We start from the raw sequence: 16019 nt of genomic DNA on the forward strand, positions 1-16019 counted from the left end.
AGTAGGGGGACATAAAATGAGTAAAGGTCAAAAGGTCCAAATTTCCAGATATAAGTAAATCCTGTAAATGTAATGAACAGCATAGAAAGTCTGAAAAATGAATACATAAGTTATCAAAACTTACAGGATTCAACAAAAGCAGTTTAAAATAGAGCAATAAATGTCTACAGGGGGAGAAAAAAACAAAGATCTCAAAGAACAATCTAATTTTACACTTTAAAGAACTAGAAAAAGAATAACAAATTAAGCCCAAATTAGTAAAAGAAAGAAATAAAGAGAGCAGAAATAAAAACTAAAAAGACAATAGAGGGAGTGGGAGGGGACATATGTGTTTATATATAATTGATTCATTTTGTTGTACAGCAGAAACTAGCAACATTGTAAAGCAATTATATACTCCAATATAAAAAGACAGTAGAAAAAAAATAAGAGCTGACAAAAAAAATGCCCTTACCTAAACTAACTAAATAAAACATATTCAAAATTATAAGTGAAAGTGAAGACATTATAATTGATATTACATAAATACAAAAGGATCATAAGATTCTGCTATGAGCAATTATACATGAATATACTGTACAACCTGCAAGAGTTGAATGAATTCCTACAAACTTTCAACCCTAAGAATAAATCATGAGAAGTACAAAATCTGAACATATACATTAGTAATAGGGAAACTGAATCAGTAATCAATAAATTCCCAAAGAAAAGTCCACTCTCAGAAGGCTTCATTGATGAACTCTGCTGAACATTTAAAGAATTTACACCAGTACTTCACAAGCTCTTCAAAAAACTCATGAAGGAAAGAATAGTTCCAAGCTAATTTTAGAAGGCCAACTCCACCCTGGTACCAAAACCAGGCAGTGTCAGTGCATGAAAATTACAGTATAATACCTTTAATGAAATGTAGATGCAAAAATTCTCAAACTATTAGAATAACAATTTCAACTATACATTGAAAGGGCTGCATGTCATAATTAATTAATTATGGGACTTACATCAGTGATGAAAGGATGAATCAACACTCTGAAAATCAATCAATATGATATACCACATTAACAAAATGGAGGGTAAAAGTAATATGATCATCTCAAATGATACAAAAAAGCACCTAACAAATTCAACATCTGTTTATGATTAAACTGCCAATAATGAGGTATGGAAGAAACATTTATGGGTTTGTTTATTTGCTGTCTTGTCAGACTTTTTGTGACCCCAGGATTTAACAGGACCCCAGACTCTGGACCCCAGGCTCCTCTGTCCATGGGATTTTCCAGGAAAGAATACCATAGTGGGTTGCCATTTCCTTCTCCAGGGGATCTTCCCAATCTGGGGACTGAATCCACATCTCCTGTGTTGGCAGGTAGATTCTTTACCATTGAGCCACCAGGGAAACCCCTAGAAGGGCCACACCTCAAATAATAAACAACATTTATAAGAAGCCCACAACTAACAGTATACTTAGTAGTTAAATGTTGAAAAGTTTTCTTCTACGATCAGGTACAGGGCAAGGATGTGTATTCTGACCAATTTTATTCAAAGTGGTACTGGAATTGCTGGCAATTAGGCAAGACAAAGATTGAGAAGGCAATGGCACCCCACTCCAGTACTCCTGCCTGGAGAATCCCATGGACGGAGGAGCCTGGTGGGCTGCAGTCCATGGGGTCGCTAAGAGTCTGACACGACTGAGAGACTTCACTTTCACTTTTCCCTTTCATGCATTGGAGAAGGAAATGGCATCCCACTCCAGTGTGCTTGCCTGGAGAATCCCAGGGACGGGGGAGCCTGGTGGGCTGCCATCTATGGGGTTGCACAGAGTCAGACACGACTGAGCGACTTAGCAGCAGCAGCGGCAGCAGGCAGGACAAAGAAATGGTAAGTGAATCATAAAGGAAGAAGTAAAGCTCTATTTGTGGATGACATGATATTATATATAGAAAACCCTAAAGAGTACACAAAAAAGCTGTTAGAATAAATGAAATCAATAAAGTTGCAAGATACAAAATCAGCTATAAAAGTCAGATGCATCTTTATGCACTAACAAGAAATTTTCAGAAAGAAAAACTTAGGTAATAATCCCCTATACAATTGCACCAAAAATAGTAAAATATTAAGAATGAATTTAATAAATGAGATGAAATATCTATATATAAAGTCTCTAAGACAGTTGATGAGCGAAACTGTAGAAAATACAAATAGAAATATATTCCATGTTCTTAGAGTGGAGGAATTAATACTGTTAAATGTCCATATTGCCCAAAGCTATCTACAGATTCAATGCCATGCCTAATCCAATTCTAGTGGCATTTTTCACAGAATTAGGAGAGAAATCCTAAGATTTGTATGACACCAAAATATAGACAAATAATTCTTAGGAAAATACTTGAAGTTGGAGTCATCACAATTCCTGACTTCAACCAAATAGCAAAACTACAGTAATCAAAACAGGATGGTAGAAACCTAAAACAAATACAGTGATCAAAAGAACAGAACAGAGAGCCCAGAAATAAACACATGCATATCAAACAATTAATTTTAATGAAAAAGCCAAGAAGATAAGACAGAGAAAGCATAGTCTCTTCAAAAACAGTGATGAAGAAGCTGGACAGCCAGTTGCAAGAGAATGAAATTGGTATCCTATCTTAAACCACTCACAAAAATTAACTTGAAAAGAATTAAAAACTCAATCATAAGACATAAAAGATTAAAACTTTTAGAAGAAAATATCAGGAAAAAAACTCCTTGACACTGGTCTTAGAAATGAGGTTTGGGAAAACATACCAAAAACAGAAGCAGAAAGGCAAAAATCTCCAAGTGACACAATGTCAAACTAAGAAGCTCCCATTCAAAAGTAACAAAAAAGCAGCCTACAGAATGGGAGGGGAAAAAAAAAACAAAAACTGCAAATCTTCTAATGAGTTAAAGGTTAATAACTGTATAAAAACTCATATAAATTTTAAAAAATCTGATTTGAAAGTGGCAGAGAAGAACAAGATGGCAAAGGAGTAGGTGGATGTGGAGTACATCTCTCTCCACGGATACATCAGGAATACACCTTCAGACACAGAAATGCATGTAGAACACCAGTTAATAGCAGACAGGAGGACCTGACCAGTGGAAAAGAATATGTAAGCCACACAAAACTCGGTAGGACAAAGGAACTAGGGGGAAAGGCAGGAGTGTTAGTAGGACTCGACCTGCCTTCGGTGGGTGGGGGAACTGAGGCTGGGGTCCAATCCCCACATCAGGGCAACTCTCTGAGTGAGGAGAAGCATTTAAGGCTGAGAGTGAAACAGCTGATCTGTGGCAGTCTAAACGGAATGAGAATCAGACAGTCCTTGCTGCAGCCACACATACCCCGGACGGGAACACTGGTCCCCTGGAAGGCACGGTGGCTGGGAGCTGGAGTTTAGGCATTGGGGAGCAACCCCAGGGCGAGGGCTGCTGTTGACTGCGGAGAGACAGGTTGAGGGGATGTGGGGAGAAGACTGTGGTGCAAAATGCCTGTGGAGGAATGCCTGGCAGCCGTGGAAGCAAGGCAATACTGCTGACTCATGCTGCTGTATCATACTGCTGAGTAGGAGTTGGAGCTATCACCATAGCCTCTCTCTCTCCACATGCCAGCATCGCAGATGAACAATAGAGAGGCTGGCCCATCAAATGCCTGACACAGTGAGCTACAGAGTAGGACCCCAGCCAGGGTGCTCCCTTGTGACCCAGTGCCAATCTAGAGAGTAGGACCCCAGCCAGGGTGCTCCTTTGTGACCCAAGTGCTGATCTACAGAGTAGGACTCCACCCGGGGTGGGGGGGGGCCCTTGTGACCCAAGTGCCAATCTACAGAGTCAGACCCCAGCCAGGGAGGGCCCTTGTGACCCAAGTGCCAATCTACAGAGTAGGACCCCAGCCAGGGGGGCCCTCTATGTGCCTAACGTGTTGAACAACAGAGAAGTACCCCTGGCAAGGGATCCCTCTAAGTGCCTGAATGGGCAGAGCTACGGAGAAAGACTGGCCACAGAGGCCTCCTGATCGCCAGCTACAAGAAGTTCGAAGACAGACTGAAGACAGGGCCACAACTCCTGGGGAGGAGGCAGACCATGTCCCTCCACACTTTGAGCTACCAGGATCCCCGCAAGACAAGCAGCTGCACCACCTTCCTGCTTAACTCTCACTGGGACAGACCTGCCACAGGCAAAAAAAAATTCTTGAGTGTATACGCGCAGGGTCAATTTGGTCTTATCTAACTCTTTGCGACCCTGTAGACTGTGGCTTGCCAGGCTTCTCAGCCGGGGTGGGGTGGGGGGGTAGGGTTCTCCAGGCAAGAATGCTGGAGCATATTGTCCAATACTGGTTGCCATACCCTAGCTCCCAGCTCCCCTGAGTACCTGGTGCTGCCAGAACCCCTGTGACCCAAGCAGCTGCACCAGCTCCACACCTGGCCCTCACAGGGGCAAACCCAAGTCCTCCAGGGCAGCCTCAGGAGCAAACCCTAGGGGCCGACCCACAGGCGGAGGTGGAAATAAAACCACAAGTGAAACCCAGGAGCAGTGTGGCTAAGGAAGAAGACCTAAAACATCCCCACCAGCTGTACAAGCTGCAGATTAAATGCACATGATCAACTAGGCAGACTCTGTGTCTATGGGATATATAAAAGGACATTGAGAGCTCCCACAAAAGAAAACACACTAGTTTTGGTAGCTGTGGACATTGGGGGCAAGAACACACAGGAGCAGGACCAGGTTAGAACCTGAGCTGCTGCCATGACAGGTCCAGAGATCAGCACAGTTTTGGAGGGCATCCCGGGGAGGTGAGGGGGGCAGAGACTCCCAGCGAGGGCAAGGACTCTGACAGCAGTGACTCAAAAAAAATTTATTATTGTCATATTTCCATTTGTCCTGTAGATTCTTTTGGATATTTTTTCTTTTTTTTTTCTCCCCCCCCCCCCCTGTTTAGTTGTCAATTTTATTGGCACTATGAAATCTAATTAAGCTTTTGAGCTTTTTCTTTCCCCTCAGTCACATTTTTTATTGTTGTCAAACTTCTTCCTGTATTTGGGCTTCTGCATTTCTGTAGAGTTTTCCTTTTTATTTCTTTTCTTCTTTCTTTTTTATTTTTTTCCTCTTTTTTATAATTTTAATTTTTTAAACCTATTATATTTTTCTACATTTATTCATTTGTTTACTTATCCTACAGTCTGTTTCCCCTTGCAGTTAGTTATATTTAATGTATATAAGCCTTCTTCATCTACCTCTATTTAACTTTGCATATCTATGTTGCTTTCTTTTCTTTCTTTCCTTTCCTTCCAACATATTTGTTAGTTTTGTTTTCATTGCTTTACTCCCCACTTGGCACCATGTTTTAGTTTTGTTTTCTGGTTTGTGCTTTAGTTAGTTTTGTTCTTAACTGGTAAATATAATTTTTGATATTTTTTTGTTCACTGGATCACTCTACTGTACTGTATTTTTGTTGAACTGTTTTCACTTCGCTCATGGGTGTATATGTATATGTGTATATTCCATTATTTTAATTATTATTTACCTGATTTTGTAACTGCCATTTGTCTGGGGTTCATCTTTGGGTTTTTGTTTTTGGATATTTGTTTTAATCTCACTTAATGCTGTAACAAACCATTTTTGAAACTTCATTCCTGACCAGAGATCAAGCGCTGAACATGTGGAGTGGGTGCACTGACTCCAAGACCCTAGACCACCAGAGAACTAACCTTAGGGAGTATCAAATAGTGAGAACTCACACAAAGGAAACCATCAGAATACAAGACCCAACCACCAATAGCACCCTGTGCAGGACACCTCATCTAAACAACAAACAAAACAAAAATACAAACCCAATCATCAGAAGACAAGATTACCACCTCACACAGCCCTGCCCATCAGAGGAAAAGCAAACAAATAAACAAGAAAATTCAGCACAAATCTTCCATATACAAGCTTACACAAACCACTGGACCAGCCTTAGGAGGAAGAAAGAATTCAACCTTGAAGCCTGGGAAAAGGAGACCTCAAACACAGTAAGATTAAAAACAAAAAATATTAAAAGGCAGAGAAATACTACAAAAATGAAAGAACAATTAGATACACAGAAGTCCAAATAAATGAAGAAGAAATAGGCAAACTACCTGAAAAATGAATCTAGAATAATGATAGTAAAGATGATCAAAAGGCTTGAAAACAAAATGGAGAAAAAAGCAAGAATCAATTAGCAAAGACCTAGAAGAATTAAAGAATAAACATACAGAGACAAACAACACAGTTACTGAAATTAAAAATACTCTAGGAGGAATCAATAGCTCAGTTCTGAAACAGAAAAACAAATTGGTTAGCTGGAAGATAAAATGGTGGAAATAACTTCTGAAGAGCAGAATAAAGTAAAAAGAATTAAAAGAACTGAGATAGTCTCAGAGACCTCTGGGACAATATCAAACACACCAACACTGGAATTATAGGGTTCCCAGAAGAAGAAGAGAAAAAGAAGGGGTATGGCAAAATTTTTGAAGAGATTATAGTTGAAAATTTCACCAACACAGAAAAGGAAATAGCCAATCAAGTCCAAGAGGCACAAAGAGTCCCATACAGGATAAACCTAAGTAGAAACATGCCAAGACAAATACTAATCAAACTAACAAAGACTAAACATGAAGGAATAATATTAAAAGCAGCAAGGGAAAAGCAACAAGTAACATACAAGGAAAACCTAATATGTTTCACAGCTGATCTTTCAGCAGAAACTCTGCAGGCCAGAAGGGAATGGCAGGATATATTTCAAGTACTGAAAGGAAAAATCTACAACCAAGATTACTGTACCTGGCAAGGATCTCAGTCAAAATTGATGGAGAAATAAAAAGCTTTTCAGACAAGCAAAAGTTAAGAGAATTCAGTACCACCAAACCAGCTTTACAAAAAACATTAAAGGGACTTATATAGTCAAGAAATACAAGAGGTGAAAAAAGATCTACAAAATCAACCCAAAGCAATTAAGAAAATGGCACTAGGAACATATATATCAATAATTACTTTAAATGTAAATGGATTAAATGCTCCAATCAAAAGACACAGACTGGCTGAACAGATATGAAAACAAGACCCCTATATATGCTGTTGACAAATGGATAAGGAAGCTGTGGTACATATACACCATGGAATATTACTCAGCCATTAAAAAGATTTCATTTGAATCAGTTCTAATGAGATGGATGAAACTGGAGCCCATTATACAGAGTGAAGTAAGCCAGAAAGATAAAGAACATTACAGCATACTAACACATATATATGGAATTTAGAAAGATGGTAATGATAATCCTATATGCAAAACAGAAAGAGACACAGATGTACAGAACAGACTTTTGGACTCTGTGGGAGAAGGTGAGGGTGGGATGTTTCGAGAGAACAGCATTGAAACATGTATATTATCTATAGTGAAACAGATTACCAGTCTATGTTGGGTGCATGAGACAAGTGCTCGGGCCTGGTGCACTGGGAAGACCCAGAGGGATTGGGTAGAGAGGGAGGTGGGAGGGGGGATAAGGATGGGGAATACATGTAAATCCATGGCTGATTCATGTCAATGTATGACAAGACCCACTGCGGTATTGTAAAGTGATTAGCTTCCAACTGATAAAGATAAATGGAAAAAAAAAAAAAAAAAAGAAACCCACTTCAGACCTAAAGATACATATAAACTGAAAGTAAGCCAATGGAAAAATATATTTCATGCAAGTGGAAAGCAAAAGAAAGCTGGAGTAGCAATCCTCATATCAGACAAAATAGACCTTAAAATGAAGATTATAAGAGATAAGGAAGGACACTACCTAATGATCAAGGAATCAATCAAAGAGGAAGACATAACAATTGTAAATATCTATGCACCCAACATAGGAGCACCTCAATACATAAGACAAACACTAACAGACATAAAATGAGAAATTGACAGTAACAAAATAATAGTAGGAGATTTAACACCCCAGCCACACCAATGGACAGATCATCAAACAGAAAATTAATAAAGAAACACATCTCAAATGATATATTAAATGAGATGGATCTCATTGATATCATCAGGACATTCCATCCAAATGCAGAAGAATACACCTTCTTCTCAAGTGCACATGGAACACTCTCCAGGATACACCACATCTTCGATCACAAATCAAATCTCAGTAAATTTAAGAAAATTGAAATTGTATCAAGCATTTTCTCCAACCTCAATGGTATGAGACTAGATATCAATTACATGAAAAAAAAAAAAACTGTAAGAAACACAAACACATGGAGATTAAACATTTCTAAGTAACCAACAGGTAACTAAAGAAATCAAAAGGAGAATTAAAAAAAAAATCTAGAAACAAACGACAATAAAAACATGACAACTCAAAACCTGTGGGATGCAGCAAAAGCAGTTCTAAGAGTGGAGTTTATAGCAATACAATCCCAGTTCAAGAAACAAGAAAAACATCAAATAGACAACCTAAATTTACACCTAAAACAACTGGAAAAAGAAGAACAAAAAAACCCCCAGAATTAGTAGAAGGAAAGAAATCATAAAGATCCAAGTAGAAATACACGAAAAAGAAATGAAAGAAACAAGAGTAAAGATAATAAAACTAAAAGCTGGTTCTTTGAGAAGATAAACAAACTTAACAAACCTTTAGCCACCATGGCTAATTCATTTCAATGTATAACAAAAACTACTGTAATGATGTAAAGTAATTAGCCTCCAACTAATAAAAAAAAAAAAAAGAAAAAAAAAAAAAAAAACAAACCTTTAGCCAAACTCATCAAGAAAAAAAGAGAGAAGAATCAAACCAACAAAATTAGAAATGAAAAAGGAGAGGTTACAACAGATGATGTAGAAATGCAAAGGATTATAACAGACTATTATGAAAAACTATGGCAATAAAATAGATAACCTGGAAGAAATGGACAGATTCTTAGAAAAGTTTAATCTTCCAAGAGTGAATCAGGAAGAAATAGAAATTATGAACAACTCAAATGCAAGCACTGAAATTGAAGCTGTGATCACAAATCTCCAAAAAAAAACAAAAGCCCAGGACCAGATGGCTTCACAGGAGAATTCTATCAAACATTAGGAGAAGAGCTAATGCCTATCCTTCTAAACTTCTTTCAAAAAATTGCTGAGGAAGTAGCACTTCCAAACTCATTCTGTGAGGCCACCATCACCCTGATACCAATACCAGACAAAGATAAAATAAAAAAAAATAAAACTGCAGGCCAATATCACTGATGAACTTAGATGCAAAAATCCTCAACAAAGTTTTAGCAAACAGAATTCACCAACATATCAAAAAGCTCATACACCATGATCAAGTTGGGCTTACTCCAGGGATGCAAGGATTGTTCAATATACACAAATCAATCAAAGTGATACACCATATTAACAAATTGAAAGGTAAAAACCATATGATAATTTAAATAGATGCAGAAAAATCCTTTGACAAAATTCAGCACACATTTATGATTAAAAATCTTTTAAAAATGGGCATAGAAGAAACCTACCTCAACATAGTAAAGGCCCTATACAATAAGCCTACAGCAAACATTATTCTCAATGGTGAAAAACTGAAATCATTCCCCCTAAGATCAGGAACAAGACAAGGGTGTCCACTTTCACCAATACTATTCAACATAGTTCTGGAAGTCCTAGCTATAACAATCAGAGAAGAAAAATAAATAAAAGAAATCCAGATTGGAAAAGAAGAAGTAAAGATCTTACTGTCTGCAGATGACATGATTCTGTACATAAAAAACCCTAAAGATAGTATTGGAAAATTGCTAGAGTTAATCAGTGAATTTAGCAAAGTTGCAGGATACAAAATCAATACACAGAAATTACTTGCATTTCTATATACTAACAATGAAAAATCAGAAAGACAAATTAAGCAATCAATCCCATTCACCATTGCAACAAAAATAATTAACTATCTAGGAATAAACTTACCTAAGGAAACAAAAGAAGTGTACACAGAAAATTATAAGATACTACTGAAAGAAATCAAAGATGACATAAACAGATGGAGAGATATTCCATGTTCCGGGGTAGGAAGAATCAATATTGTGAAAATGACTATACTACTCAATGCAATCTACAGATTCAGTGTGATCCCTATCAAACTACCAAAGACATTTTTCATATAACTAGAACAAAAAATTTCACAATTCGTATGAAAATACAAAAGACCCTGAATAGCTAAAGCAGTCTTGAGAAAGAAGAATGGAGCTGGAGGAACCAACCTTCCTGACTTCAGATTATACTACAATGCTAGAGTCATCAAGACAGCATAGTATCGGCACAAAAACAGAAATATAGACCAATGGAACAAGATAGAAATCCCAGAAATAAACCCATACACCTCTGGGTACCTTATTTTTGACAAAGGAACCAAGGATATACAAAAGAGTAAAGACAGCTTTTTCAATAAATGGTGCTGGGCAAGCTGGACAGCTACATGAAAAAGAACAAAATTAGAATACTTCCTAACACCATACACAAAGATAAACTCAAAATGGATTAAAGATCTAAATGTAAGACCAGAAACTTATAAAACTCTTAGAGGAAAACACTGGCAGAACACTCAATGACATAAATCAAATCAAGATCCTCCATGACCCACCTCCTAGAGTAATGGAAATAAAAACAAAAGTAAACAAGTGAGACCTGATTAAACTTAAAAGCTTTTGCACAGCAGAGGAAACATTAAGCAAGGTGAAAAGACAACCCTCAGAATGGGAGAAAATAATAGCAAATGAAACAACTGACAAAGGTTTAACTTCCAAAATAAACAAGCAGCCCATACTACTCAATACCAGAAAAACAAACAACCCAATCAAAAAGTGGAAAAATATGTACACAGGCATTTCTCCAAAGAAGACATACAGATGGCTAATAAACACATGAAAAGATACTCAACATCACTCATTATTAGAGAAATGCAAATCAAAACTGCGATGAGATATCACCTCAAAGCAGTCAGAATGGCCATCATTAAAAAGTCTACAAACAATAAATACTGGAGAGGCTATGGAGAAAGGGGAATGCTCTTGCACTGGTTGGAATGTAAACTGATATAGCCACTGTGGAAGACAGTATGAATATTACTTTAAAAACTAGGAATAAAACCACCACGTGACCCAGCAATCCCACTCCTAGGTATATACCCTGAACAAACCAAAATTGTATCCCATTATACAAACCATGTATCCCATTATCCATTGCAGCACTATTTAAATAGCTAGAACATGGAAGCAACCTAGATGTCCATCAACATATAAATGGATAAAGAATTTGTGGTGGTACATAATCACAATGGAATTTAACTCAGCCATAAAAAGGAACACCTCTGAGTCAGTTCTAATGAGGTGGATGAACCTAGAACCTATTATACAGAGTAAAGGAAGTCATAAAGAGAAAGATAAATATTGTATTCTAACACATATATGCTTCCCTTGTGGCTCAGCTGGTAAAGAATTTCCCTGCAATGTGGAAGACCTAGGTTCAATCCCTGGGTTGGGAAGATCCCCTGGAGGAAGGAAAGGCTACCCACTCCAAGAGGATGTCCCTGGTGGCTCAGATAGTAAAAGTGTCTGCCTGCAATGCGGGAGACCCGGGTTTGATCCCTGGGTGGGGAAGATTCACTGGAGAAGGAAATGGCAACACATTTCAGTATTCTTGCCTGGAGAATCTCATGGACAGAGGAGACTGGTGGGCTCCAGTCCATGGGGTCACAGAAAGTCGGGCACAACTGATCTACTTCACTTTCACTTTTTCAACACATATGTACAGAATCTAATAAAATGGTACTGAATAATTTACTTACAGGGCAGCAATGGAGAAACAGATATACAGAACAGACATGTGGACATGGGGAGAGGGAAGGAGAGGGTGAGATGTATGGAAGGAGTAACATGGAAAGTTACATTACCATATGTAAAATAGACAGCCAACAGGAATTTGCTGTATGGCTCAGGAAACTCAAACAGGGTCCCTGTATCAACCTAGAGGGGTGGGATGGGGAGGGAGATAGGAGGGAGGTTCAAAAGGGAGGGTATGTATGTATATCTATGGGTGATTCATGTTGAAGTTTGAGAGAAAACAACAAAATTCTGTAAAGCAATTATACTTCGATAAAAATTTAATTAAATAAAAGAAATAAAGTGGCAGAGAACCTAAATATTTTTCCAAAGACATACAAATGGTCAAGATGTATATGAAAAGATGCCCAATATCACTAATCATTAGAAAAATGCAAATCAAAGATGACAGTGAGATATCACTGCATACCTGTTGTTACTGTTGTTCAGTCACTAAGTTGTGTCTGACTCTCTGCAACCTCATGGACCGCAGCATGCCAGGCCTCCCTGTCCCTCACCATCTTCCGGAGGTTGCTCTAGTTCATGTCCACTGAATCACTGATGCCATCTGACCATCCTATTCTCTGTCACCCTCTTCTCCATTAGAATACCTAATTATCAAGACAAGAGATAACAAGTGTTAGCAAAGGTGTAGTAGAGAAAAAGAAAGCTTTGTGCCCTACTGGTAGGAATGTAAATTGGTTCAGCCACTATGTAAAACAGTACAGAGGTTCCCCCCAAAATTAAAAATAAAACTGCCGTATGATCCAACCATCCTATATCTGGATATATTTTCTATGAAATAAAAACAAGATATCAAAAAGATAATTGAACTCCCATGTTTATTGTGGCATTATTCACAACAGCCAATCTATGTCTGAGAATGGATTAATGAATAAAGAAACTATGCTATATATTTTATACACACACACACAGAGCAATTTTATTCAGTCATCATAAAAGGAAAATCCTACCATTTGCAACAACATGGATGGAGCTTGAGGGTATTGAGTTAAGGGAAATAAGTCAGTGAACAATATGACATATACATGGAATCTAAAAAATAAGAGTATAACTTATATAAACAGATAGTAGAAAAATGGCTATCAGAGACTGGACACAGGGAAAATATGGATGTTCTAAACAGTGCAAACTCCCCCCAGCTTAGTTGACATCTTTATTACTGTGATATTATACTATTTTTGATATTGAATATTGCCATTGTGATATTATCTCCCCATCTCTGATCTAGCAATAGAGGAATACATAAATGATTTGTTGGCAGACTCAAAATCACAGGATAAAAGTTACATAAGAGAAATAACCATCTTCAAAGGGGATTTTAGTCACTTTAAGAATGAAGTATGGAATCTAGCATCGTAGGTAATCTCAATGGGAATGCATCCTCATCATTATGTTCTTACTGTGACAGATTTAAGGAGGGCTTCTCACTGGCCATTGGTATAGAGAAAAATTTAACTCCAGCTGTAGGCTCTCCATAATAAGCAAATAATTCACTCTCTTAATTTCTTCAACCTTGAGACAAGTTTCTAACTTTCAAGTTTATTGTGTTTAGGAAGTGAGAATGCTGGAAAACAAACCACTTGAGAAACCAGCAGTGGCACTGAGAGATACAACATTGGTGTTGGTCTTGTTTTACTGATTTGATTCCAACATATTCTTTTGACTTTAAATACTTTTTTTTTAAAAAAATGAGTAAATGAAGCAAATGCTTATAGAAATCATCTAGGTTTGAGTACTTAAAGCAGAACTATTATTTTAAAGTGGTATTTTCATTGCTATTTATATTTAGCAATTGTGACTGTAGCAAGGATATGACAGAATGCCCTGTCATAGAAGGAATACATACATATCTTAAAAATGTCAAAGTACTTCAAGAACTTCCTAAGTGTTCAGTACTATGCTAAGTGTAGGAAACACGTTAATGAAAGACAGTGAAGAAGACTGATAAGTATTTACAGTGCAGTGTGACACAGTTAGAGGCTGGTAGGTTGAACAACGGCCCCCAAAGATACCCATCTCCTAATCATCAGAACCTGTGAATGCTTCATTAAATGGGAAAAGATTTTACAGATGTGACTAAGGATCTTGAAACAGGGAGATTTTCCTGTATTGTCCATCTGGGTCTGATATAATCACAAGATTTCAGTTGGGAAGAAGAGAATTTTTCCTCTACCCTTCTAAATTCCTCTGGACGGTCTAAATTAAATTAACCTGAATTAAACTGATGTAAGGGCTTCCCTGGTGGCTCAGTGGTAAAGAATCTACCTGCAATGCAAGAGACACAGTTTCGATCCCTGGGTCAGTAAGATCCCCTGGAGGAGGACATGGCTATCCACTCCAGTATTCTCACTGGGAAATCCCAATGGACAGAGGAGCCTGACAGGCTACAACCCATGGGGTCACAAAAGAGTGGGGCAAGACTTAGGGACTAAATACCAACAACAAACCCATGAGAGAGACCCAGGAAAAGTAACCTATCATAATGGCCAAAACCTTCATCTTAAATATCATCTTGAGTAAAACACAAAATAGAATGTTGAAGGTAGTGGTTTGGGACTTCAAATGGGAGGAAGTCAATTCATCAGAAGATGGAAAAGCAAAAGTTGAGCAAACAAGTGTTTGCTGGACCCTACAGAGATAATGGGACACAGAATGGACCCCGAGCTCTAGGTTCTGTTTCCCCCACCACAAGTAGCTTATATTCTTTGCATATATCTCAGGTGATAGCTTTATTCCAGGAACAGGCCCTCTAAGATCTTTTAGGCAGTGAGGGGAAGGAATGAAGGTTCTCTCTGAGTCTTTTGGGCTTTGATTCTTTTCTGTGCAAAATTATCTGCAGGCCAACGAGACGTTCTGAAGCTACAAATTTTTCTCTCCTACAGTGCTAAAGAGAGACAGACACTAGGAGTTTTGGCATGGAAGACCATGTGACTACAGAAGCAAGATGCTCTTTCTCTTGGCTTTCAATACTGGAGAAAGGCAACAGGAACCAAGGACCATGGGGAATATAGTTCTAAAAGCTATACAAGGGCAAGGAAGTTGCCTTTCCCCTAGAGCCCCCAGGAGGAGTCAGACTCTGCACACACCTTGACTTCAACCCAGCAAAACTTCTTTTAAACACTTGACCTCCAAAATTTTATAAACATATGTTGTTTTCAGTCAATTCTGTATTAAATTGTTAGAACAGTCATAGGAAACTAATGCGTAAGACGATAGCATGTTTTAAAACCACTACTCCAAAGCTCTTTCACTGTATTTTTAGGGCTATTTTTATTCTTAAAATAGCTCAGCTGGAATTCCATCACCTCTACCAGCTTTGTTTGTAGTACAATTTCCTAAGGCCCACTTGACTTCACATTCCAAGACATCTGGCTCTAGGTGAGTGCCTTTCAGACAAGTACAGAAGAAGGAAAGTTGCTGGTCATTTGGCTCACCAAGAATTTTGCTTTACAAAGTGCTAACTAAACCACTGTCTCAGTGGACCCTCATAAACATGGAAAAGTGGCATAACCCTGTGGGAAGGGAATTTGGAAACGGGAATATCTACAAACTCTGACTGTTCTATGAAATGACCAACTAACTTTGGTTGCCCTCTGATGCATCTGTAAAATGGAGGCAATACCTTTAATATCTCAGCACATGCTAGACTTTCAATATCTATAGCTATATATAAGGTGGATGGGAAACCTATTACTGACACACTCATTTAATGATTGGGGAGTGTGGAGTCAGAGAGAAATTGTTATATGAGTAGTTGAGAGCAGAGCTCGGACTGGATCTGAGGTCTTCTGATGAGAATTACAGAAAGTTACTTGCCAATAATTATGGGCCAAATTTTTAACTAAACTGAAGTTCAAGAAAAAGAGTCCTCTTCAAGATGAAACTTCTAAAAACAAGTAAACATAAATTATATATTTTATTTTTCAAATGAACTCTGAAACCATTAACAATCAGAGTCCATACTTTAAAAAGGCTCTTGTTTTTAAGGAAAGAGTTCAGATGAAGGAACTTCATGCTAGATCTTCGTTGAAGATGGAATCCACAGAAAGTAGCAACAGAAAGGGCAGTGTTTTTTTCTGATATGATATTTGTAGATATTTATTTATAGCAAGGCA

At 37.9% G+C, this 16019-nt stretch overlaps 1 long non-coding RNA gene across 1 annotated transcript in view; it reads right to left on the reverse strand.

Annotated features, from left to right (window-relative positions):
- LOC139039434 (uncharacterized) overlaps positions 1–16019 on the reverse strand; it is a 232191-nt gene that overhangs the window by 113760 nt on the left and 102412 nt on the right. Inside the window, exon 2 of the long non-coding RNA XR_011492698.1 lies at positions 12311–12491. This is a non-coding gene — a long non-coding RNA (uncharacterized lncRNA). The remainder of the gene's footprint in view (positions 1–12310; positions 12492–16019) is intronic.

Source organism: Odocoileus virginianus, chromosome 18 (genome assembly GCF_023699985.2).
Source record: "Odocoileus virginianus isolate 20LAN1187 ecotype Illinois chromosome 18, Ovbor_1.2, whole genome shotgun sequence".
NCBI lineage: Eukaryota > Metazoa > Chordata > Mammalia > Artiodactyla > Cervidae > Odocoileus > Odocoileus virginianus.